The following is a 26,967-nucleotide window of genomic DNA, read 5'->3' on the forward strand; positions in this document are numbered from 1 at the left end:
CTGCTTCATGCAGGATGTTTGCAATATTGACTTGTTAAGGCTCCCTGGGCTGTTTTTAGGCAGCTTGCTGTTGTTTTACCTGTTTTGCTGCTGGCTGTAGTAGCAAAAGAAGTTCAGGGCTTTATTTGTAGAAATAGAATGAATCTGTGTGCAAGCTAGATAGAAAACCCAAGATTTCTGCTCCCATTAAATCACATCCTGCCTTGCCCATCAGTAAATATTATTACTATTTCTATTATTATTACTATTAAAATGTTGAGGCTATCAAGCAGTGTTTTGCAGTGCAAGCATTAGGAGGCACAGCTGAGCTCGTCTGACTTGATCCAGCAGAGGCAATGCATGCATACTAATGATTTCATTGCCTTATTTGTCTCCCAATATATTTTAAAAGGTAAATTAATGTTCTTCTACCTGATCTTTAACGGACACCTTACATCCTCCATTAGGAACTCATCCACTTTCCTAAACTATTGCACACATCAGTCACTAGGAATGGATAGAAATTTGCTGGTGCAGGAAACCATAGACTTCAGAGCTGCAGATTACTTTGATAATGGGAATTCTTCTCTTTTCACGCCTATGCATGCAGCTAGGATAGTATTTATATTCAGCTGATGAGCTTCAGTTGAAATATTTCTGGAATAATTAAGAATTCAAACAAAAATAGTTGCACACCCCCCTTTTTATTTGTCAGCACTCATATAGAAGGCTCTGTCTTTTACTAGTGTAAATAAAGTGAATGATTGATGCTCCCTTGACATTTAGGGGCTGTCTTAAATGCACTGCTAACATTTTCTCAATATAGCAACTTTTCAGAGAGATATTTTATTTTGCACAACAAAAATATTTTTCCTGCTTTGCCTTGTGCACCTTCTCATCTCCACAGGCACTGTAACCACCTTCCCCAGGAGGAACAGCCAACTGCAGCAGCTGCAACTTGCAGACACAGCTGTGATTGAATACCCAATCTATACTGTTCGGAATAAAGATCTCTGTTTTTGTGAGTGGTAAATCGTAGGAAAACACCATGTGAGGACAGCTTTGGGGTCCATCAAATCCATTACCTGCTCCAGCAAAGGCCACCACCAGCTGATGCTAAGAGCCCTCCAGATGTGCACTTCTGTAGTGTGTCTCCAAGGAGCTGTTCTTTCCTGTCATCCTCATGGTCTGATGGCATGTATGTCCTTTTTCAGATAGCTCAAGACCACAAAGACTTCTGCTTTTTGCTGTGGTTCCCCATGTCTTGTGCCTCAAGTGTGAACGTGGGAGGAAGGGCTGCAAGCTGGTTAGCTCCCACATTGGCTACTTACTGTTGGGCCGCTTTACATGTAATGATAAGCCACTGGGCTGTCAAGTCACAGCCATTGCCTAGATTAATACAGGATGCATGTTTTTAGCAGAAAAGTCTTGCCCTACCTGTCTTTGTTTTCACATCCACATTCAGAAAATGAAGATAAGAATCCCCAATTCCCTCTGGAGAGAAGAGCGCGAGGTGTTTATTTATGTGTCAAGCCTGGGAAACACAGACTAGCAAATATTTATTGTAATGTTGCTCAGGAGGAAGGAAGGGGACCTGAGGTAGTTACAAGAGGAAAGCGCTGCTTCCAGTCCAGCTAATGAATGCCAAAACCCAGGTCCCTGTCAGCTGCTGCTGCTCCATGGCAACTTTTATTGCTCCTTTATTTAAAGTTCCAGAAATCTGAGCTTTGAAAGGGCAGAGTAAGAGATGGCCCGTGCCAGAAAGAGCTTGCAATTTAACTGAGCAAGAGATGGAAAGCCAAAGGGCAAGGGAAGACAGGTGGGACAGCATGCCTGCAATGCAAAGCCCACACCTGCAATTTTGCCAACAGTGCCAGGCACTGGGCCAGGCTCTTCCCCCAGAAACACACTGTGCAAGTGAAATGATGGCCAGAGACACGTGGCATGGGATTGTCCTGGTCAGTGCATTGAGGGCAATGCTGCGCTGTTGCTGAGAAAGCTGAATCCCAGTTGCTGAACTGTTCTTAAGACCCAACCCAGAGCCCTTTGGAGCCAAGGAGGGCTTTCACACAGATTTTAAATGGCATTCCATCCAGCCCTCACTGGATAATTTCACTGACTAATTTAGTCATTTAACATCTTCAAATTAAGTATAAATGAAAAAGAAAAAGTCAAAGCAGGAGGAAAAAAAATGGTTAGTTGTCAACTACCACTTTTAGAGCGTAATATTTCTGACAGTAAGTGTAAGTTTCTCCATGGACAAAAGATTTCATGATTTATTGAGCCATTTATTAATTAGAAGATTACAGCAAGCCTGCTTCCCAGTAGCAAAAAAATAGACTTCGGAGTTAATTATAAATGCTGTAAAAGGGTGTAAGAAGATTCATAATCCAGCTCACTCTTTCTTCCACTTCAAGTTATCTACAAAAACATTTAATATAAGTTGAACTTTAAACCTACTAAATCCTCTTCTGCAAAAAGGCCTTAAATATATGTAAAGGCTACTGTGACCTTTCTTGGCCAGGTCAGATCTAAATGTGTGCAACACCATCCAAGCATTAAAATCTCTCTGCATCTTAGCTGCCCTCCTCCGCCTTCAATGTACCTGAGCAGGGCACCTTGCAGAGACCTTTCCATCCTGATGCCTGCAGAAGCTCTTCTATCCATTCTCCGTGACATGTCCTCCATGATTCACATCTGTTTCTCTTTGCTCTTTAAGGACCAGCTGCCTGACCTTACAGCCTCGTTAGAAGGCTTTGCAATTCCTGATGCCTATCCCTCCAACATGCTCACTTTTGTGAAACAAGAAAATCTGATTCTTATCTTTTGCTAAGAGTTTTGTTTCTATTTCCCACAGGACTTTTTTTTTTTTTTATCAGCTTAATAGCCACAAGCTCTCTCTTTGCACTTGATAATCCCTTTGATCTTCTTCACTCATTGCTCAGCAGAGTGCCACAAGGATGGTACTACCTTTAATCTTTCTTGCCATTGATCAGTAATATTTCTGTCCGCTGCTTCCCTGTGATTCCTTTGCTGAAATTGCCATTGCATTCCCTCTACGTTTTCTTGGAGGAAGTGTCATAACATACATGTAGGTAGTGCTTCAGGAGAAGATCACAGTTCTTGGAAGAAGAAGAGTGTTCAAGTAGAAAGGTTAGGGACAGTAGTAAATACATTGGAGGTTTTACATGTATGTGCTGTGGTATTTTTTCTAGACAATGAAAAAAATTAGTCTGATCTGTCTCTCCAGGGCTTGTGGCTGAAGCTATATCCTATTACAAGGCAAGTATGATGTTTCCAAGAGCAAATCCTAACAAATTCAACTTGAGATCCAAGGACACCTAGCTTTCCTGACGCTTCTTGAAGTCATTGCCAAGAACAGATTAGATGATGATGTTCACCGATGATAACAGGGGCAAAGTAAAACCAAACCTTTTTTCCACACTTACATCATTTAACACCACCAGCAAAAATTAAAATTAAAAAAAAAAAAAAACATATGCTGTGAAGAAAGTGAGACCAACATGACTCAGAGATTCACAAAAGGTAGGCATCAGATCAAAGAGGAATATTTTGCATATGTTCATTATTCTGGATATAATTACACTTCACTACAAATGTGCTTCACCCACCACATATTGCATATAGATTTTTGGTCTTCTAGGTAGGAAGAAGACAGATTTAGTTTTGCCCATTGTAAGTATCAGGAGTCCTTGCAAAACTGTAATTCAAATGTGAGTCAGAATTTTGAGCACTCCAAGGAATGAACTACAATTACAGACTTTTATGAAAGTAAGATTGTATTCCAGCAGTGGGACAAATGACTTTATGTTAATCTGATAATTGTTAAAAAAAAAAAGATATAGTCTGGGGCGGTGGATTCAGCATGCAGCTGGTTACAATGGCATGCCGTACTCTGCAGGAGATGGGAAAGGGGGGACTCCCAGACCCCATTTAAATAAATAAAATATCTTTCTGCTTATTTGGATTCCAAGCGAGCAGGAGCCATTGCTGCTCCATTTACATGACTGAAGGTCTTGCTTTCCCAGAGGAAGGAGTTTCTTCCTTGCAGCCTTGTGTTTGGACTTATTTTGTAACCAGCAGCAAAGCCACGTTCCTCTATTAGATCAGAGGCTGCTGGTGCTGATGTGCCAGGTTTTGTGATGTATAGCAGAGTGTCATCTGCACGGAGAGAAATTCTGCTTTCCACTCCCTCTGTATTTATACCTTGTATCTGTGAGTTATTGCATATTTTCCTGGCCAAGGTCTCGATTGCCTGAGAAAAGAGTAATGGGCATAAAGGAAAATCTCCATCCAGCTTCTGCCTGGGACCTGGAAGGTGGCTGTTCAAAACATCCACCCAGGTCATGCAGAAGTGAAGTGAGAACAGATCTTAATATACTACATAAATTCACCTCTTAATCCTAGATGGTGCAGATCTGTGAAGCTGGAAAGCCTTCTGACTCCTGACCCTCTCCCTGGTGTGATTGCCCAGACTTCTGTGAATGAGCCATCCCTAGCCTAAAGGGAAGGGGGAGGGGGATCTGCTGAGGTCGTTCCAAAACTGGAAATGTGCCGAGTCCCAGTGCAGCACCATCACTGCTGGTTTATGTAACAGTTCTGTATTTTCATGTAATATTGCATAATATCAAATACCTAATTATGTAAAATGTGAGAATGTAGATGGGAGCTTGATACAGGGATCCTGTAAGGTGATGTTTGCCATTGGCGGAGCACAGCCAGAAAGGGTTGGGAGGAGCCAGATATGTAATTGACAGGGGACCAACATCTTTCTGTCCTGATAAGTAAAGTTTAACATCCTCTGATCTTACAGCTTATTTTCTCTGGCCTGGAGCAATGCTGGGAGGTATGGCCAGGACCCCTTATCAGGAAGGGGCCAAAGGTACAGGTGGTACAGGAGCAACTCTGGACCTGTATGTTCCTCAGCTTGGAGAAAATAGTGGGGTTTAAAGGGAGCCCAGAAGCCCAGCTGGGACCTGAAAAGTGCAATCCCACCACATTTACAGACTGTAGACACGGTGTCAGAGGCTATCCAGCTGTCAGCAGCCCCATTTGATCACTGTCAGCCCCATGGGGACCCGCTGCGCTGCCCACCATGGCAGGCAGCCCCGCTGCAGGCAGGAGTGCGATCGGCTGTTTTGCGAAGCTGCAGGGTTCACTTTTAGCATCATTTGCTGTTTCTTGAATTATTTACTGCAATTATGCTGCTGATCCACAGAGGCATTGCTGCTGCACATCATATCCAGATGTCTGCAAATGCACTCCCAGGGCCAGATCCCAGTTTTAGCTACATCTGCAAAATATTCTCCTCTGGACTTGAGGCCCTATTTCTGTTCCTGCAACTAAGCAGACCTCTGGCTTGCAGAGCTAGATACTGTTCCTCTGGAAAAAAAAAAAAAAAAGAAGAAGAAAAAAAAAAAAACCTCAGTGAGGGGACAGATTTTACCTGTACAAGCTGAAAAGAAGGCAGGCTTCCTCAGCATCTCCAAAAAATACAGGAGTCAGAGAGCTGGTGCCAGGACAGAGACAAGGGTAAAGCTCCTTTGCACCAAGGACACTGCAGCTGTGCAGCTCTGCCCCATCCTTCCCCTGTGTGCATGGGAAAGCCCTGATACTGCAAATCCTGAACAAGACTTTGGGAGCACATGGGAGCTGCAAATGGTCTTTGCAGTGTGGAAAATTCAAGTCACCTAGTGGCAATCTATTAAAGGGCAGAAACCTGGAGTTTTAGTAAAATCTGAGCGGTGACACTCATGAAGACTAACCCACCACCAGGACACGTTGTAATCCAGCCTGCAGTTCCTCATCTAAATGATGATTACTTTTGTAAGCATACCTAAAATGATGGATCTGTTTAGTGGCAACTACAAGTTGTTTTCCAGGAGCCCAATGCCAGGCTTGCTTTGTGCTGGTTATTGCCACTCTGGCCAGGCTGAGGGACGGAGCTGTCTCTCTTAGCCAAAAGCTGCTCTCCAGGCAAACTGACCCCCCAGCATATGCCAGAGGAGGTTTTAATTTATTTGGCAGTTGTGAGTTGTTTAGAACCTGATTTTGTTAAGATTTTTGGGTTGATGTTTATTTCCCTGTTTTCCCAATAATTTGGCTCGTAGGCCCATTTCACCTGTAGGTGGGAAACAAGTAAATATCAGAAAATCCATAAAGCATGCGAGATAGGGAACTAGTCCTGCTTCTTCTCACAGCCCTCTTTGCTTCCCAGATTAAGCAACTGATGTGTTATGAAGCTGTGCCTGTAGGAGCACAGTCAGTTTTGCTGGCATGAGGGAGTTTTTGCGACAGGCTCACATCTCTATTTATTGCTGGTGTTATTACTGACACCGGTAGCAGTTTTATGTATACAGCACCTCCCAGCAGAGCATTTGGGGCCTGGTGCAACTTGTTTTCAAAGCAATGCAGGAGGTTTAACAACATGGGATTCAAATCCCTGCTGCTTGTAAAAGGTATAATTATGGTATGGTGTGTTTATTAATAATAAAAGTCGTGGTGGGTAGCTTTCTGGCTGAACTGCTGTGAGAAACGGGATGCTTCCACTATCTCTCAGCGGGCCTTCCCATCCCAGACAGCAATACTCTAATTAACTTTTGTCAAGTGGTTCATTGAATCTAGCAAAATGGAGCGATCCAGAGGTGCCTACAGATCTGTCAGCTGCTACCTGAAAAATGGCTTTCTGTTCTCCACAAGGAAGGGCTTGGAAAACACTTGCTAATGATCAGTTTTCTAAATTCAGTGTGTCCTGGGACAACAGAGGCACAGGAACTGATGGATAACTTGGGGGAATGGAGCAAAACCCAGGACTCTGTCAGCATCCATAAATGAAAGAGCCAGAGGGGAGTAAGGGGGAGAAAAAAAAAAAAAAAAAAAAGGAAAACCTTCCCCAAACTGCAATCCTTTGTGTGGCTGAATAAGGAACATTTATGCAGAAGGTGGTAATAGAGTTTTTCTTGAGGTGGGAAATAATGACAAAATCTGGGGACTGAAATATTTAGTGTCCATTTGAGGAAGAGTAAAAAATCAGCATTACAGCTTTCCTGGAGCCTGCATGCATGTGTAAAATCAAACCCCTTCTGCTTGAATCATAAATTTCTATCTCCCTCATCTCTCCTCTCTCTCTCAAATTCAGAGATTTTAATATAAGAAAAGACTGTTATGATCCTTTTCTCTGGCTTGGAGCAGGATCTGAAGGGAGCTGATTTCCAGGCGAGGGTCCTGCTGTGCCCTTCCCACCCCTGCAGGCTCTCCCTGAGATGGGATCTGCCTGTCCCAGGGTCTGGCAGCCCCCTGCTCTTGATGAGGGATACCCATGCACCCAGCTGCTGGACCGACACCTTGGATTGCAGGCTTGTCAGGACAGGAGGCATGATGTTTTCTAATCTGTTCACTGCCTGGCACATTTTTAGCACAGTAAGGATAATAATCACATTTCTGAAGCATGTTCTCCAGGCACAAAATGATTTTGGTGCCTAAAGTGGGACCTGGCTGTTCCCAGCCACACTTTAGATCTTGAAGACCCCACATAGGGATTGTGTTCCAGCACCTTTAGGGCTGAAATACTCAATACTTTCCAACACTAAATCAGGAGGCAGAAACTTGGCATTTCTATGCTGAGGCTCAACCCGGTAAATGTCCTCAGAGCCTCCCATTTGGGGCCCAGACACACCTCAGCATCTGCGATTGCATCCCTTCACTGCACCCTGGGGTGTTTCTGCATGCCTGTCTGTAATACAGCACCTCCCCTCTATGAAAGAGGTAAGATTTCAGCTCCCCTCTGTCTGATTCCCAAATCTGGTTTTGTTTTTTGTTTTTGTTTTTTTTCCAGGAAAGAATGAGGTCTCAGTCAGCCCTATTTCCGTGCAGTGGAAAACTTCAGTATCATTGCATGCAAATACATTTTTTATATTGGCAGGTGTCCTGCTGGCTGTATATGCATGTATGTGTGTATATATATAAAAATTGCATTTCTTTGTATATGTGTGCACATATAGGAATATGAAATGTAGATTTTCTTTCAGCTTTCCATCTTGTTATTAGCTCCACAAAATGCACCCATAACACCATACGTAAAACTGCATAATTTGGTCGTGCTGAATACTTTTGACTTCATTTCAATCTGAGATTCTGGGCTACAATGCAGAAGTTCATGAGATCATAAAATCTGACTCCTAAAATTGTGCCAGACAGTGAAACTACTAACTACTCAGTTTACACATGCAAGCATATAATTACAGGTTTTGTAAGGTAAATTTGAACATGAATACTTGCTTACATTTTAAACACAGAGACATGTAAACATTAATTACTTGGTTTTTAAAGATAGCCATTTATTTTCTTAGCTTACAAACTAAAGGGGCAGATTTGGAAAGTCACTCTGCCTAAAAACTTGAGCTGCTGTTGACACAATGTAGTTTTTGCTACATATTGTATTTTCCAGTGATAATATAATCAACATAAAGTTGAGCCACCGTAAATGTACAGCTGAAGATAGAATTTAAAATTGTTGTCTGTTTGGGAGGATGCACAAGTTATTTGATTTTTGGACAGCATTTCGTGTATAGCTTAGAACAGGTGCTTTCTTTTTGTTTAATTTAAGCCTAAGTCTTTGAACAGTATTTCAAGAATTGTTGTTGACTTTTGAACTATATTGCCTTGTGGAATCATAATATTAATTTATACAAACTGTAAACCTGTGTTGTTTCCAAATTTGCAATTCATCATTCAACTCTGCTTGAATAAATCATACAGGTTTTAATATGTAAAAATGCCTTTTGCTGTCATGCTCCATTGCAACTTCTTGTTTAACCTGGTTATTTCTCAGGGTGGATTTTTATTCCTGCCATAATTGTTTCTAATTGAATGTGATTTGCTGCCACTGTTCTGCACAGGGTGGCTGCCCATCAGCACAAGTTATACATTTTTCATTGCTGACCTGAAAAAAATGAGGCAGAATTTGACATATCCGTGCAACAGAGTCATGAGGGTTTATGCACCCTGAATTGTGTGGTGACACGAATGTGATCCAGCTCAGATGTGTGAAGATGTCTGTTCCTCTGCTTATCTAGCTAAAGCACACCACAAGGTCTTCACCAGCATCAGAGGGCTCCCAAGGTGCTTGGTCAGGCCGGTGCTCCTTCTGCAAGGACAGGCAACACATCCCTCAGTGAGGCTTATGTGGATGAGCCTCTGCTCTGCTTGCCTTGGCTCTGCTCTAGTCATGTTACAAAGGCAGGATCAGAGGAGGAAAATGAACCACAAATGCTGCATTATTAAAGCAAACCACTGGGTTTGCTCTTCCCCCTGCAGAACAGAAATTCCTCTGGAGAATTTCATGGACTTAGCATTTCTTGTGGGTTTTTCAGAGGTGTCCCTTGGCTGCTCTGTCCCTTGGGATGTGACCTCTGCCTGGCTGGCTGGAGAGCCACGGACCCCCAGCCTCATGCTGGCAGCTGGAGATGAAGGATTTTAATTGATCAGCTGCCCAAATTTGCCTTTCTTTCCTCCTTTGCTTTGTGGGATGCTCTCATGCTAATGTTTTGGAGATCTGGAGCATTCTCCCTGCAATGCCAGCAGCCTCTGTGCCTGCGGTATGTAAATTTGTTGCCTCCAGAACAGATTCTGTGTGAAGTTGTGGCTCAGGACTATTATCATTATTTAATGTCACTTTTGCAGCAGCGTAATAGTAAAGCTTTTTATAAAAATATATTATCATTCTAAACTTTGTTGTTAGCAAGACAAAGCAGAAATAACAGTACGCTGGGTTCAGCCATCAATATAGAGGGTATATCATCAATCAAATCCATAAAGCTTTTAAGCTGTCTGGTTTTAAATTAAGGTTTACAATGCATTACAATGGGATATTTAAAACTATGTACGCATTTTATCAGCTTCTTGTGACTCTATAAATGCTTTCTGATTAGTAGGTCTAAACACAGTGGACTTGATTCAAAGCTGACTTTCACAATTAATTCCATTTATTTTGCAGGACATTACTCCTATTGTAGAGGGAGGACTCAAGGCTCTGTTTTCAGTTCTAGTCAAAGTCAAAATTAAATTGGAACTGACTTCAACACTCAGTAAAATCTAACAAGACTAAGTAAAACTGATAAATTAGAAGTCTGCCATTTCATGAAGACTTTGGGCAGGATGTGGCATTGTGGTGGTGAAAGGGAAATATGTAAAAAGGAGTGATATCTATAAGTGAATGCATGGCTAGTGTGCGCGTTATCCATTACAGCAGTGCTTATATGTCTCAAACAGGGTCGTGACTGCACAGTGTTAAATGCCATTTGGGTACATCAGGGAGACATTAATGTGCTGTAAAGATCTCGCAATCATAGACAACACAGAAAAGGATGGAAAGGGAAACAGATGCAAAATGACTTGTCTGCATTCAGACAGCCATTCAGCAGGAGAACTGTGATTACAACCAAGTCTCCTCATTTACAGTCTGGTGCTCTGAATTCAACCAGCCAAAATCCCCATTCCTTTCCTTATCATACCTGCACCACCTGGCTGACAGCCATCTAGGAGAAGCCCTGATTTGTTTGTAAGAGTAGATGCGTCATTGCCAGTGACAGGTGGGGCTTCGTGTGAGGTGGCAGAAGGCCCTGTCTAATCCTGCTCCCACCCTCTGGACTGAAGTGTTTAATATGTAAGAAGAGTTTGGTTTCTAGCCTTAGGCTTTCCCAGTAAGCCTGTCAAGAAGGATGTCTACCAGTGAAGTATGGTGATCTACACAAAGACAAGAACAAAGAGATGAACCAGGATATAGAGTCCGTAGGTACCAACATAAGTGGCATAGAACTTAAATCTGGTGCTTGAAAAATGGCTTTTCTTCTTCCGTTTTCCTTTCAGAACTTAACACCCCACTGATGAGCCTGTCTGGGATTCAGTAGAAGGACTGTAGACAAAAAAGAGCAGAGGAGTAAAGAACATGCAGAGGGATGAGGATGGAAGGGAGGCTTGGCGTGGAAGAGGAGCATGGACACAGACAGGTGACGTGAGAGAAGCCCTGGTGGGAATGGAGTAGATGAGTGGTTTTGGGTTGCAACATGATGGTATTGCCTCTGAAGTCTTCTTTGGCACTGTCAGACTTTAAAAAGAAAAAACTTCAAAATTTCATATTCAACCCACATCATATTAATGGTTATTTGAGTCATTCTCACAATATGCACAACGGCAGGAGAAATCAGAGACATAGATCAAAAGCTCAGATCAAACCTACATATTCTCTATCTTCACAATCTTAATAAAGGTTGTGGTCAAGTCAGGAGCTGGCTTTTAACTGTAACTATACAACACTGACAACTAAATGAACGGGAAATGAAAAGCCAGCTTAATTGTTGCCTGTTGTTATTGTCAAAATGACCGGCTAATTAAATATTTATTGTTTACTGGTTTCAAGCATACATTTGGCATGTTGGGATACTGTGTAATCAGTAGATCATACATTTCCCTAGAACAAAATAGTAGCCTCACAAAAGCCTGTTGTGAGGATTAGCTGGCTAATGGGCTCGACTCACCCCCCTGAGCACCGAGGGTGCAATTTGCAATTGCAGCTCTACGCTCCCAGCTGGAAGTGCTTCATGCTCCCAGCACATCTCCCAGCGGGGGGATGCAGCTCCACATCTCCCGCCTGGGCTCTCTCGGAGCCCTGCCAGCGAATGCTGCCCGCGAGGAGCTCTGATTCAGTACATCTGGCCCTGTCCACCCTTCCTTTCTCTGCCCTCTCCTCCTGCCCAGCCATATCCAGCTCCTGTGCTGGTGGTTCCTGGGGTGCCCAGAGGAATGGGGTGCTGTTCATCTCCCCTCCCTTGCAGGGCCCTGGGAAACCTTTCCAGGAATGAGGGATGTCTGAGACTCCAGAGAGCAGAATGTTTTCTGCTTCAGCTACAAACCATTGCTTTTTTCCATCAGCAGGGAAAAAGAGATCCTGCAGGAGCTCACACTCCTGCCAAGCCTTAGATGAATAGCAGTCCTTTGGGGTACAACGCTGAGGTGTGAAAAATGAAGGGAAGGCAAAGACCTGCAAACATGACCAAAGTCTTAAGATGCTCCTGGTGCTGCCCAGGTGCAAATGCAGCTTTCCAGGAGTTGTATTTTAGTGTGAAGGAGTAAGAAACATCTGCACCACAGCATGCCCCAAATGGATGGCCGTGATCAGGTGTCCAACAGCAGAAATGCTCCTGGGAGCCCCTCTGTGGCTGCAACACTGCCAGCTGCTGTGGGGAGGAGGCAAGCATGCTCATGGACTGCACAGCAAAAAACACCCCATGCCTAGACTCTCAGTGGAGCCCTTTCTTCTGATTTCCACCCCCAGGCAACCCGGTTGTGTCTCAGCAGGCTGTCAGCCTCGCTGGCACCTGCCTAATGGCAAGGAGACGAGGGGCAGTGGGCAAAGGGAGAGCCAGGCCACCCGCTCCCAGCCGGCAAATGTTGCAGGGATGACTGCCAAGCTGCAAGCGAATGAGGCTCATGAGCACCCGTGGGCCTGGAGACATCTCTGTTAGGAAGGAGGAGAATTGCAGCAAGCAAAGCCAGAAGGAAGGAGGGAAAGTTTGCAAAATGGAGAGTGGGCTCATTGCAGGGAGAATCGCTCAGCTCTTTCACAAGCAACCAGGCCTCTTTAGTAGCAAAATACAAACAAACAAAAAAAAAAAAAAAGCAAAAGCTGGCATTCACAATTTCTCAATTAAAATGTAATTTACACCCTGCACTGTCTCTCTGATAAAAGCATTCTTTGCTTACCCAAGTGTGAAACAGTATTTACAGAAACATTTTGTGGCTTAATATGCTGTCCTGATGTTACAGGCGTTGGTATGTGCCCGGCCACAAGCACTGGTTTGTTACCAAAGGGAGCTGCCCTTCATCAGCTCCAGGCTGGCATCTGGGCACCATTAGGAACAGAACTGCCCCAAAACCAAGCTTGTTGCCCAGGGCTCCCTTGGCATCCTAGGAAATAAAAATACACTGCTATAAAATGCTCCCAAGTTAGGGCTGAGCTCACTGGGTAGGCTGAGAGCTCCTCTAGGAGCCTTCCGTTTCAGCAGCAACCTCTGGATGTACTCGGTTCTGGGGACTTTTTCTAGTGCAGAGGGGGTTTGAGCCTGAAATGGAGTTTTACTGGGCTGGGGGGACTGAGCAGAGGCCAGAGCTGGGGTGCTTGCATAGAGGTCTGTGTGGAGGATGAGGTCTGTGCTGAGGGATGCTTTATTCTCCAGCAGCTACTTAAAGGTGAGGAAAGATGTGCAGAAAGGGGGTAGCACTTTGCTACATCATCTCAGATCCTTCCAATTTGCTTGTCCAGCTCTTCCAATCCTAGATAGCTCTAGGGAGTTTTTTGTATAAATAGGACTGGAATAGCTTTCTGATGCTTACCTTTTTGGCATGAGGACTTTCAATGCAACAATTTGATTTCCTGTACAGAATCACATACTCCTTGCAATAGCTTCATTAGAGTATTCTGGTTGTATTAACCCTCTCCTTTTTTCCAAGTTACCAAGATGCATTCAAGGGCAATGAAGATGCTCTCTGTGTTTAGGACAAATATCTGCATGGAAGTTAGGGGAAATCTTATAACAAGAACCCCACTTCCATTAATTGGTTCCCTAATCCAGTGAAGCATTAGTCTTATGTCTAATTTGAAGCATTTGATCTCTACAATCAAAATCGCTGGCTCTGATCCGAAGCCAATCAAACCATCAGCAGCTTTGCCATTGATTTACATGGATGAGATCCAAAAGAGCTATGCACATGTTAAAATTAAACACATCCTTAATTGACTGGCCAGGGGCTGTATTTAGATCTCCTTAAATCACCTGTGCCAAACAGATCCCTTCAAATACTTGTAACAAAAGTTAGAGCAAAAATGTAGGTATCTCCCCCAAAAATGTCACCTATTCCATACAAACTGACCATGTCTTCCTGCATGTTGGCTCCTCTTCCTAATCCATTTCCTAAATTAGAAAACTCTAGCCACTGTGACCTGGGCTGTGTCAGACTGAGAAATATTTGGGACCAAAACCTCTCCTTGGCTCCCATGGTCCTGGGAGGTCAACAGCCTCTCCTTGCTACAATGACAACGTGGTGGTGAACTTCTGCAGGACTACAGCAACCACAAGATGTGTCGCTGCAGTTGGTGGTGAAGTCAGGGGGATTTGAGGGTCGTTTTGCACAATAGGGTCTGCTGGCATAAAGCTTCTGTCTGGAACATCTGGTACAAATCTTGCCCTGAATTTATCATTGGAATTCAGAGCAGGCACTCCATACTGAGCTCATCCTTCTTATTTTTAAGCAATTCACGCATAGTTATGCTAGGACATTTGCTCTAAATGCACCTCTCAGTCCCAGGGAAAAGCAGGATTCCTCAGGACCTGCACAGGGGATTCAGTCCTGACCCAGAATATCTCTAATTCCTCAAGAGCAATATGTTACAACAGCTGCTTAAAAATTATTTTAGACTAGAAAAACCCCAGATTAGGCAATTAAACAGGCAAAATACCTCCAGTCATGAAGAAATTTAATGATTGTTGAGTTGGGGGCTCTTTGTGCTTTTTTCCCTATTTTTTTTAATTTATTATTATTATCAGAATGGATTAGCTCTACATACTCTTATCTTATTTGCAAGCTGAAGAATTATAGATAGTAATTGGATAATCTCTCAATTATCCCTAGTGACTTAATTATCATCATTAACTGCATTTATTTCACTAATTTGGAGGATTTCTTTGGGGGTTTCATTCTCCAGGCCTATTAGTTTGACTGATAATGGGGAATACTGCCAATACTAAGGCAGAATTCTACAATTATTTAAAAAATAATGGGTCATTTCTTACAAAACACAAGAAAAAAGAAAATCCCATTCTATTTCAGGGATATGTCTAAAATCAGAACTTTCAGCTATTGCTCAGTACATTTCCGATTATGTAAATTACAAAGTTTCATCTCTATTGCATTGAGTTTCTGAATTTGCAGTAAAATTTGTGTTATACTACAGCAAGAAATGGCTATTGTAAATTGAAAGTCAATGCAAACAGCAAACATAATGCCTGAAGGAGAGAGTGTCACGATCTGAAATTTAGGAGGTAATGCAACTTCTTTGTCTGACTTGTGCACTTATATTTGAGCATAATTAAAAAGCCCTGGAAGTGAAACTAATTCCTGCAGCTTTATACCGGGAGATGGATCTCCCAACTAATGAAAGGATCTCATCCACATCTCATCCACGTAGTCTCCATAGCGATGGCAAGTATAGGGGGCTTTGAGCCCAGTCTTGCTGCTGCTGAGTTACAAAGGATGGCTTACACTTGGTATCCAGTGCTGCTATCCTTAATATTTATGTACACACATGACACATGATCTAGCACTGGCAAACAATCAATGACATTTCCTATTTCTTTCCACCCCAATTTTCCTTTTTTTTTTTTTTTTAATGAGCCTGAAGCAGAAGAATATAACTGTTGGAAATTGCTTTACATTAGTTGATTATCTCTGGCTAAGTTGAGAGCATTTGGCCTCGCTTATTTGAAATAATTTAACAGGAGAACCCCATGGAGGGTGGTAATTTACAGGGGATAGTCTCAATTGTGATATGTACATATTGTGAGCAAAGGGTGGGGGAACTGCCAAATATATTTAGATAAATCTTTGAACTGCTGCTTGTTATTCCAGGCCATATCTCATTTCAGCAGATCAAATGCTGTTAAAGTCGCCAACACTCTCACATTTGAAACAAAATCATACAATGCACTTTGTCTAGTCGTAGCCATGCAACCTAAATTTTCAATGTAGCCTACAAATGAATTGAAATGTGCTATATATGCATATGTATTTACACAGCTTATGTGAGGTACTCTGCTGTAGGTGCAGAGGGCTGCTTTCCCTGCAAGTTCTCCAGGTAATTTCCTGATGCTCTCTCTTCACGCTGCCCTGTGCTGTTGGTCACCGTGCCAACACCTCCCACCCCCAGCCACCTTCGCTGTCTGTTCTGGGATCCCTGCAGGAGCAGCTTACAAGCACTTGTAAGCACTTACAAACTCTGCATGGCAGGTTACAAGCACTTGCTACTGATGCAGCTTTTGATTAACTTGAGTTTCGATTATTTTTCTTTTAAATCATAATCAGTGCAGTGCTATGCTATTTCAAGAACCAAATACCCATTTTATACCTACATATTGTCCTTTGGGTATGACACAGGAGGAGAATACTCACACTTCTGCCAATAGCATTCCCATGTGCAAGTAATTGGTTTTCCCAGGGTTATTTATTTAGACTACTATTTGATACCAGACTGCAATTTTGTTGTCTTCAGTACATGTAAGACTATTTTTTTACTGTTAATTGTCCTTTGAATTCTGTTCTTTCACTCAAACTAGAGCCAGAAGACCAAGACCAGTCATAGATCAAATGGCAATATCTGCTGTAAACCCATGTAAGCCAATGGATTATACAAGCAGAGAATCCGGGTTCAAATATATTAGAGAAGGAGAGAAATAAATCTTACCTGCGCTGAGAGACTGCATTAGCTTATTGTGTTTGTAAGACTTTGAAAAAACCTAATACAGATTCCTGTAGTGGATGAGCACAGGGAGCTCCATCATTTCCTATGCGCATTTGGCAAGCCCAACCACTACAAAGTCAAGCTTCTTTGTGCTTTTATTTTTCTGCCTTACTAGGCGGTGAGTTTGCTCACATGGAAGTTAACTTGTTAAACCATGCTTCATCTCAAAGCGAAGGGAGCTCAAAGGAAAGCAGCCTGATTTCAATGTGGAACAGTGATGTAAAAATTTAATGTAGTTTAGCTAGTGGGCTTTTAAATCAAATCTCTGTTTAACACCCTTCCTGAGTGTCCCCTGAATAGATAGGGGACAAATGTAGACAAAACTTGCTGCATTTTCTTTCATTCAATAGAAAACACAAGGCATGAGGTATGAAATGAGGCAGAATTTTAGCTGGGGGCACTAGGAGATGCCCACCCATGCTGCAGCTCATCATTTCAGCTCATTTCAATGTTTCCAGAACAAAATTTTCCCCATAGGCAGACCTGCAGATATCCCTGCTCAGTCTCCTGACACCCAGCTTCTCACTCAGACCTGGAGCAATTTGATAAGGTGAGAAGCTCAGCTCTCCGCTAAGATGCTTCTGGCTTTTCTCATTGCAGAGAAAAGCCTGAAGGCATGAAGTGGGGATATCTGGGAGGCTCAAAAGCCAGATAGCAAAATAAACCTCTTGCCTCCAATATTGACACTCGAAGCCTTTTCTCACGATACTGAGAAACGAGGGCGGTGTCATGATTTTTGGGGAGACCTGAGCACTTGTGATTAACCATGCTGCTCATCCCTAGAGAAGGAGCCACTGAATCCCATAAAATGTGGTAGCCTCAGTGACAAATCAGAGGCAGAAAGCAGGAGGAACAAGGATAGCATATTCCAGCCATTTCCTTGCTGTTGCTGCTACATGGGGTTACAGCACTGGAGGATTGTATTTAAATCCCCCAAAAGGTTTTCAATTTAAAAAATAAAAAAATAAAAATATTCAGGTTTTGTAAAGTTCAGCCTTCAGTGTAATCTTTCTGTGACTTAGAAATGTAATTATAAAGCCAATTGACAGCGCCCTTTAAAATATGTCATGTAGGAAAATTAATTTTAGGATTTTTTTTTTCTAATTTCACTGTCACAGCTTGGGCAAGAGCAAAGCTTCTGAAGAAACCAGCGAGCTTCTCTCATAGGAAGGGGGAATAGTGAGGCAGTGACACGCAATCCCCTTGTGTTCCTCTCTTTCTGCACCTCGCTTTGACATGGTGCTGGATCACAGGTCGGGTGTTCTGTCTTCCCAGGCCTTGCAGCCAGCACTAACCATGGAGTGGGACTAACCTGCTCCGTTTATCACACCAGAGAGGCGGTGTCTAGGTGACAGCACACAAGCCCTTTGGGATGAGGGGCTGCCTGGGGTGGAGGCAGGGATGTGCAGGTCTCCTGAGTGCTCCTCCCTGCAACCTCGCCTGGTTCCTGTGACCCGAGCACAGCCTGAATTAAGTTGCTGCAATGCGAGTTACACAAACACAGACTAATATAATTTGTCACAATTAGGGGTTGATTGGATGTTTTCATTCAGGGTGATCCGGGCCAAACTGTTACAAATGACCTCTTCGCCACAGAGCACAGAAGAGCTTTGCAGGGAATATCTGGTATAAATACTGGGAAATGTTCACCAGGTCATGGCTGGGAGCCCTTTCCCCCACCCTGGTGAGTGCCCTGAAATCCATGTCCCCTTCAAAGCTCCCACAGGAGCAGACACTGCCCCTGCCCACCCAGGCAGCCCCTCAGCCATTCCTTCCCTTCTCACAGCTGAGGAAAGCCACCACTCCCCAAAGCACGTGTCCAGGCTGCTGCAGCACGTGGGGCCACCAAAGCTCAGGAAAGAACAAGGAAATGGAGCTGGAGGTAGGGCTAGGTTCCACAAAACATAGCTAAGCTTTCAGGTTGTCTTGCTTTTTTGGCAGCCAGGGCAGGAAGCATCTCTCTCACCTTGGCACTCTGCATCACGCGCGAAACAAGTGCTGATAATGACAGGATGACCGCTCGGCTTTCCTCCACTTGCAAACAGTTGGTGGTAATGATGTTCATTATGCATTCAATAGTCTATTTTACAATATGAAGTCATTTAGAAAAGGATAATTAGTCCACAGCTTGCTTTTCATTTTATTTAATTTTCTTTACTTCTGTTTAGAAAAAAATATATATATATGCAGGGATGGTGTTATTTTTTCAGCAAGTAAAATGGAGCTGTTTGATTTATGCTCGCTCACAAGAGATATTGTGAAAATGGTGCCTTGTTTTTTTGCTGAATGATTTCTTGCAATTGAGCATCCAAAAGCACATTTTAATCTCAATGTATGCTTTGCTATTGTATCAAATTATGAAAAGCAGGCATGGGAGGCTGCTCAGTGAAGAATCTTCTTTTCCATTAATTTGGATGTGTTAAGTGCACTATCAGAAGCCAAAAATATTCTTGTAAAAATAAGACTGTGAAATGGGGTTTCTTCCTAGGACATCAGTCAGCTACCAGAGTTGCTAAAATTAAACAGGGGTGAAAGAGTAATATCTCCAGTTAACAGCTTGTTTTGGTTGTGTCTGTTCGTTTGATCCTATGGGGCAAGAATCTTACAGACCTAACAGAGCAGAAGATTCGGGGCTCTGAATCCTTTCTTGCACTCCCAAATTCCTTTTGCTTCTGTTACAACAGCCCAAAACAGAGCAGTCCCTGTTAAAAAGGCATTCAGGCACAAACCGACTTTTCAGTGAGCCAGCCCGTGAAATGACAATCATTATGCTCTAGGATGATATAAATATATTAACTTACATATTGGCAGCTGCAGTGCAATGAGCTGATTGCCCAGGGAAGATGCTTCGTTATGTTGTCCTGCCATTGGGAAATAATGCATGCACCCCGGCTGCATCACGCAGGGCAGCCTGTGGTGCCATCCCTGGAGATGTTGCTGCTCCCCGCATTGCTGCAGCCCCCATTTGGAGACAAAGTCCACCTACATTGGGGTCCTCACCCCCTTTTCGTGGGATTCACTTCATGGTCAGGCAGTAGAGGGCTCTGAAGGCAACTGGAGCTGAAAGGTTTTCTGTTTCTGTTTAAGGGAAATGAAATCCATATGTTTGGGAAAAGATAACTGGAACTGCTTTGGTGCATGGAATCGCTTTCAGGTGACTGACCTATTTATTGAGAGCCCAAATGTGATTTTAGATAAGTAGTCCCTTGAGTCTCCGGCCAACCACCACATTAGGAACTTCCTAAAGGTGATGTCTCCTGTACAGTTAGAGTCAATAAGGCATGAAAGAAATAAGATGTGAAACACTGTAATGTATGAAATACGAATTACACAGCAGCCTTGGATTACAGCAAGTCCAGCCGAAACGCCTGGTTCTCCCCTTTACTTTTATTTCAATTAATATTCCTCAAGCAACAGCAAAGATCGATTTGAAGTAGAGAGCACAGAGAGTCATGGGAGCTTCATTAGCATGCAAATCTGAGTGAATTCATTAGCCCTGCAACTGATGCTGATGCTCCTGGAAACTAGTAAAAGAGTAAAGTCTGCAGAAGTAAATCAGGCCGTGCTAATGAGCCTGTTAATAAAGCTTTTGTAAGCCTTTTCCAGAGCCAAAGTGACAAAGCACACTGTCAACATTAAACCTCTGGTACTGTGCCTTAGATGAGGGACACTTTTTTTCTTTAGTGCTGGGGAAGAAAGCAGAGAACCGTAGCAAAGGTAGAGAATGAGACAAAAGCAGTTACAATATTTCCTCATCAGAGATAAAAGTATTGTGTGGTTGCAGAAAAAAGACAGCATGACAAATGCAAGTGTGCAAATAAGATCCATTTGACTGAAATTATATTTTAAAGAAAAACAGGAGACCAAATTTTTCATAATGGGCCTTTCACCTTCCGGCTGTATGTTCTCATTTTCCCTGCGCCTTATTAGGCATAATTTCAGGATTGCATTTTGTTTCATCTCCTGCTAATCATGCAGCAATGTTTACAGCATGAATGTGGTGCCATTGCAGCACCTCCTCACTGTGCAGGTGCTTTGTGTTAAAAAACATTGCCTCTGGCCAGCTCTGGGGCTCTGCCAGCTTCCTTACAGGTCTGAAAAGAGCCACTGGGGACAGCCTCTGGTCAAGGCCCCCACCTGTGAGATATGCTGGGCCGGGGTCAATCTGAGGGGCTCAGACAGACCCAGACCCCTAAATTAGGGGCTGCGTGGTGCAGGAAAGGGCTGGGGCACAACTGGGTCCGTGGCTGCTGGTGCAGAAGGTAAGGGGAGCAGACAGCTACAAGCAGTACGTAGTCTCAGGACGGTGCTGTGCTTTCTTCTGATAGAAGCAGTGCCCAGGAGGGGAGCTCTTTGTCATTAACAGCCTGAAAAGCACATTTCCGTCCATATGGCATGATGTACACCCCTTCCTGTGCTGGTTTTAGACCCTTGTGGTCATAGCTGTGGTTTGGATATGTAACATAGTCGGCTATGCTTAATCTGAAGATCTAAGCTTCTCCTCTGTACCGAAGTATTTCCTCCTCTACCTCCCATTTTGCAACCGCTTTGGGATGGACAAAGTTAAAGATCTCTTTTCCCTGTGATCACACCGAGGCTGTAAGTTCTCCAGGTGGGAAATACATCACGGTGCCCCAGCCAGGGGACCTGCCATGACCAGCCAGGCACCGAGCGATGCGAGCAGCCACCTCCCCCTCGCCCTTGCATCAGCTTCACGTGGCGTCAACATCCGCAGCACACAAAAAGGCTGCCAGTTTGCTGGGCTCCGAGGCAGAGATAAGCGGGAGGCTGGTTAGAAATCTACTTGGTTTCTTTTTGCAGCAACCTCTTTGTGTAAAAGAGCTTGATACAGGGGGGAACCGCTCGCTGCTTTCTCATCAAGTGGGAGAAGAAGTGCTTTTATACGCAGACTGATGGAAAACTACCGGAATGCTTTTCAGTTTCCCTCTCTAACCTTTAGTGCTTTCTGGTGCCTTAAAGGGAACAAAACATCAGTCTGGAAAAAGGGGGAAAATATATCAAAATGTATTTGGAGATAATGGCAAGTAATACAATAGACAATGCATCTGGGCAATAAAAAGAGAGGCAAGGGGAAGGCATCAAAAATACCTCGAGAGAGTGGAAGGAAAAAATATGGCAGAGAGGAAAGGTAAAAGCAAGGAAATTAAGAAAAAAAGAAAACAAGAAAAAAAAAAGTGAAATAAAAAAGCACTTGCATAATGGGATGACAAAGAACAAAGAGGGAAGGAAGGGAAGATAAAGCAAGAGCGGTGGTAGAAAAATGACAAGGAGGCACGCGGTGAATGATGGAGCAGGGTCATGGGCAGGCATGAACAGGGAGGAGAAATGGAGTGGAAAGGAAGTGAAGGGAAGTGTGGAATAGCGGCGATGCTGCTGACCTGTTTTTCTTTTAGCTGCAGAGTCGTGGCAAGTGTTTGCGTTAATAATGCTAATGCTTGGTTACTTGAGGGGAGACGGAGCAGGGCAGACAGTGTCAGGATGCTGTTTGATCAGCACCATGGGATGAGCTGTGCTGAGCCTCTCGCACAGCTTCCTCAGACCCAAAGGGAGGGAAGGCACTGAGAAGTAAAGGATGCCAAGCTCTAGGGTAAGACCCACTGGGCTGGCAGCAAACCTGGGGCTTGCATGGCTTCCTTCAGTGCTCATCACCTGCCCACCTGCCAGAAGGTATATGGCTTATTGCCCTTCACCTCCTGGTGGCTGAATTTGATTTGGTATAATGTAGGAGATCTTTCTGCCCTGTTTTCACACCCAAGTTCAGCCAAGTAGCTCGTCCTGCCTGTAATCTCATAAGCACAATGTCATAACGCTTGCAGTAAGCCACATTTCTCAGCCTGCTGCATTGTTACATTGCACAGCAATCGCAGCTCTCAATGTGCCACGTTTGAGGTGCAATCTCACTGGTGCCTCACATACCAACTACACCATCTGTTTTGATTCCTCTTCCTTTTGTATTACATCACAGCATCATGTTTTCTTTCTTTTTTTTCTTTTTTTTTTTTCTTTTTGCTGCAGCTGCAAAAGCTTTGGGAATGTTCCTATAATAACTCCCTACAGCTTGGTTTAGCAGATATTTGGGCTCTTTCATTCTTAGCTGCCAAATTACATTTGGTTATCAACATGCATTATATCTGCTGTCAATTAGCTGTTATCTAACACCGTGAAATGACTTAACTCCTTCGGTGTGTTGTGAGATCTGTCCCGACCAGCACACTGCTCAACTTATATCAGCTTGCAAAGATCCAGGCAATTTTGTCAAACTTATTTTTTTACTAGCACTCATTACGGCTAAAGGTCAGTTGTGTTTCCATTGTAAGCCTAGGGATAACGGCATGATCTGGCAAACTCTTTCTCGTGTAAAGTTAACAGGACTATTTGCATAAAAATCCTTACTCAAGGAGTAATTTGCAGGATCACACCTTTAAAAACCTCGCCTTAGGAGTAAGGCAAAAGCTGGAACCTGGAACAGCAATCTTCCGAAGCTGTATTTTATCAGAGAAAATGATGAAAATTTAATGAGGAGAAAAAAGATACTTAATGGCTGTAGGTAGTGTAATTTCAGCCATAAAAATGGGATCGTCTTGTAAGGCACCGTGCTGTGGCCTTTCAAATCAATGCTAACACTGATAACAGCCTCGGTGGAAGGGGGGTGAAGATCTACAAGCTGTCGAGCAAAAGTCCCAGCCTGGTGGCATGTGGCAGGTCTGTAACTCTCAGCCTGATGGACTGCTTAGGTGAGTGACTGGGGCTTTGTCCTCTGCAAAATCTGTGCTTGGCTGCAAAGTCTTTGCAAGATTGTCCTTCACAAACAAAGAGAGAAACCCAACTGAAATGCATGATGGCCTTGGAACCAGGGCCAAAGCTCCTTGCATCTCTGGAGGGTTTTCATCTGCTCTCACAGCAAATGCTTCAAGTGTTTCACCAGCTCAGTTGTTTATAATTCAGGAGACTCCCTGGGCTCAAAGCTGCTAGCCTTGAAGATCTGTTTACATTTTAAAACATATTCTAAAGTTGAAGCTGTGGGACAATCAAGAGAAGTTAGGTAGGCCAAACAACAAAAAAAGGAATCAAAAAAGTTCTTTAGTAAGTCTTGGGTGAATATTTCCATGTATTTTCTTGAACAGCCCAAGTGACCCATTCTAGCCTTCATATCCCAGGTTACACCTGAGAAAGGCAGCAGCATTTTCCATCCACAGATGGATTTGGCCCTTGGAGTGGAAATATTAGTCCTGGACAAAAGCACTGCTTTATTTTCCCAGTGTACCAAAATTAGAGAACCCCCTAGTGCTAAATAATTTTGTTCTGCCTCGCTGTGAAAATTCCCAGTGTTCAATAGCCCTCCACAAGTTCTCATTTTATCCCCATAGCGCAGTGCTCCTGTGGTTATATGTCAGCTGCAGCAGTGGTAAACATGTACACACTACTCATTTAAGAGCTTTTAAAAGACTTCTTACTGTGCCCAGAAATTACACCTGTGCTTTCTTACTTATCCATGCTGTCGCCTTTGTTTCTCGGGCTATATTAAGCCCTTTTTTTTTTTCCTCCTCTTTGAAAGAGTGGGAGAGTATAAACATCTTTAAGTTCTGGCTTTCTCTACATCAAACAAGTTGTGCAGAAGGACAGAGCCAGTGAATCTGAACAGAGGGAAAAAGGATGGCTTCAGTGCAGTAGGGCTAGCAGAAGACATCTGCCCCTCCTGAAGACACTTGACTTTTCAGGAGCTCCGTGCTGCTGGCTGAAATCCTTGGCAGCTGCAGTGCTTCACTTCCCCGAGACAGAGACCTGTGATATTCCAACTGTGCCTTCTATGTCTAGAGATGATGGAGAGAGACAGAGCGCAGGGCACTCTGAGGAGCTGCAGTGGCTACGGGGAAGGTATATGCAAGGGTGCAATGAGGCATTGGCCTCTAATGAACTTTTCCATCATAGGGGAATCTTTTAATGTTAAAGATGATTAGTTAGAACCAAGAATGAGAGGAGGTGTGGTAAGTAGCATAAAATGTCATATCTAAAAGATTGTTTGATCTGTTTGCATTGCACTGCTAGAATAAGGGAACCAAAATAGAGGTTCTGCTAACAGCAGTGGTCAAATTCTCCACTGGTCTCATTTGTCCAAGATTTTATGTGGGAACTCTAACTGATACAAAAGGACAAAAAAAAAAAAACTAAAATATCTCCAATAAGATAATTGTACTTGGGATGATGTGAAGTTGATCTGTGAAGCTCTCTAATGAGTACGACTAAAAAAATAAACCAAAGGCTCTTGAAGTAAAGCGGTGGTGTAGGGCAAATTTGGCACCTCTTGTCTTATAGTGACACAAGTGCTAATGGTGAATTTTCACTCCCCCATCAGACCCAACTCGTCCTTGAGGACATGAATACATTTTTCTTCATGCTGCCATTAATGCTCACTCATAGCTGTTCTCTATAACCCTAACTGGATCCTCGTAAGAATTTTCAAGACAAAAATGCCCATTTTTAATTAAAGAAATGGTCCTATTTTTTCTAGTACTGCTTGGATAATTGGTTCAGAGCATGATTTAACATACTTTGGGCAGGAAAACTTGTGACTGAACTTTAAAGTTCACTGAGTTAATCTGATCCAGCCCATCCCAGTGGCTCTCCTGTAAGAGTCCCTGAACATATGTGGTGGTGGTTGCTGTCTGGTCTGGATTCCAGCCTCAGCAAGTTACCATCTTCCATAGATTTTTATGTATATTTTTAATGGGGATAGATCTAACTTTTTCCCACTGTGTGCCCAGTTTGCAAAGACTTCCTTGGGCTTTACTGTAAAACATTTGCTTACATGCCTCTGTCAAGAACCTATTCCAATACAATTAAAAATAATAAAGCTCTTGCTCTGTATTTCACAAATATTAGAATCATGCCTTGAAAACAGCTGCAATAATTATGTTTACTTATTAAGAAAAGCCTTCTGAACCCCACCTCCATTCATGGCAGCTTTTGAACCTCTGACTGCTCATGTTGGGAGTTATCAGCATATCTCCTCTCGAGCTCAGATCCTGCTTCTCCACACTGCAAGTGAAATTATCTCTGTATGTCTGCACCCATAAAGTGAAGTGCACTTGTGTTTCCAACTTCCACAGAGTGTCAGACAGTTAGTTGTGGTACTGCTCCTATTAACGCCTGCAATTAGCACTGACAAAAGTGCTGTTCCACAGCTCCCTGAAACTGCTCTTCTTTGATTGGTATTTTAGAAAATCCCAGTGCACTATAATATCTCCCTGGTAGTCGTGTTTCAACAGAACAGTGAAGTTAGTGAGGCATGACAGTGCTCTTTTTTTCTAAACTTATACTGAACATCCTTAATCAAGCTTTGCTTTTTTAAAAATAATGGGTCTAATTCTCTTTAGGCGTACGGTGTATTCATGCTTGTGTAATTCCATCAGGCCATATCCTCAGCTCCTGTAAGTTGGCAGAGCTCGTTTGATTTCACTTAAATTCCAGGCAGATCAGTAATAGCTGAAGATTTGGGCTGCCGATTTCCAAACTATTCCTGATACATTCCAGTTTGAGAAGATAATGTGCCCCAAGTTTTGTTTTTTTCTGTGTGTGTTTTGTTTTGCTCTGTTTTTGCCATTAAATCCATTAAAATAATTCCACACTCTCTACCTCATTTATATCAAAAATTGTACAAAATATATCCAAGCTGTTTTGCTTATTTGTTTGTTTTTCTGAAGTACTGAGCTCTCTCCATTCCTGTTGATCCTGATATAAAGCTCAAAAAGCTCACACATCTAGCAGCTCCTGGAAGCACTGACACGTCTCCCTAAAGGACCATTAGGAGAGCCAGGCCAATTTTTTGTTTCATGTTGGTTGTTTTTATTTATTTTGTATGTTTTGTTGTAGTTTTCTAAATTAGATATCATCTGCCAATCTGGAAACATATGACATGCAGCCATGACTAGATTACTATGTCTGGAGATCTTCCAGAAGGAACACATGTAGATGCTTCAGCATATCTCTACCACAGCCCAACAGAGACAGCAGCCTCAGCCTCTTCACTTACAGGGTCTGAAATGAAGTAGTTGTGTTGTGTTTTTCTCTTTTCCTTCATTCATTCCTGTGTTCAGTAATCATATATCTGCTGGTAGCAGCCAGCATTTATGGCTCTGGGAATAGCAACAGGCAGGTAACAAAAGTGAAGAGGACAGAGTCAGCTTGTTCATTCTTGGTGTTGTCAAATTTGTCTTTAGTAAGATCCTGGTCAATCTGAAATGCAAGAAAGATGTGAACCAAGAAAGAATGTGTTGAAGGGCTGCTGGTTGCAAGTCTGTTCCCAGGATCACAGAGCACATATTTATACTGGTGGTGCAGTAGCTTGTCTGATATTAGACTGACGTTTAAATTAGGTA

At 43.1% G+C, this 26,967-nt stretch overlaps 1 long non-coding RNA gene across 1 annotated transcript in view; it reads left to right on the top strand.

Moving 5' to 3' along the window:
• LOC106017289 (uncharacterized) overlaps window positions 1-26,967 on the top strand; it is a 60,954-nt gene that overhangs the window by 26,033 nt on the left and 7,954 nt on the right. The window contains exon 2 of the long non-coding RNA XR_011812291.1: window positions 10,867-11,006. This is a non-coding gene — a long non-coding RNA (uncharacterized lncRNA). The remainder of the gene's footprint in view (window positions 1-10,866; window positions 11,007-26,967) is intronic.

Source organism: Anas platyrhynchos, chromosome 12, assembly GCF_047663525.1.
Source record: "Anas platyrhynchos isolate ZD024472 breed Pekin duck chromosome 12, IASCAAS_PekinDuck_T2T, whole genome shotgun sequence".
NCBI classification, from domain to species: Eukaryota; Metazoa; Chordata; class Aves; order Anseriformes; family Anatidae; genus Anas; species Anas platyrhynchos.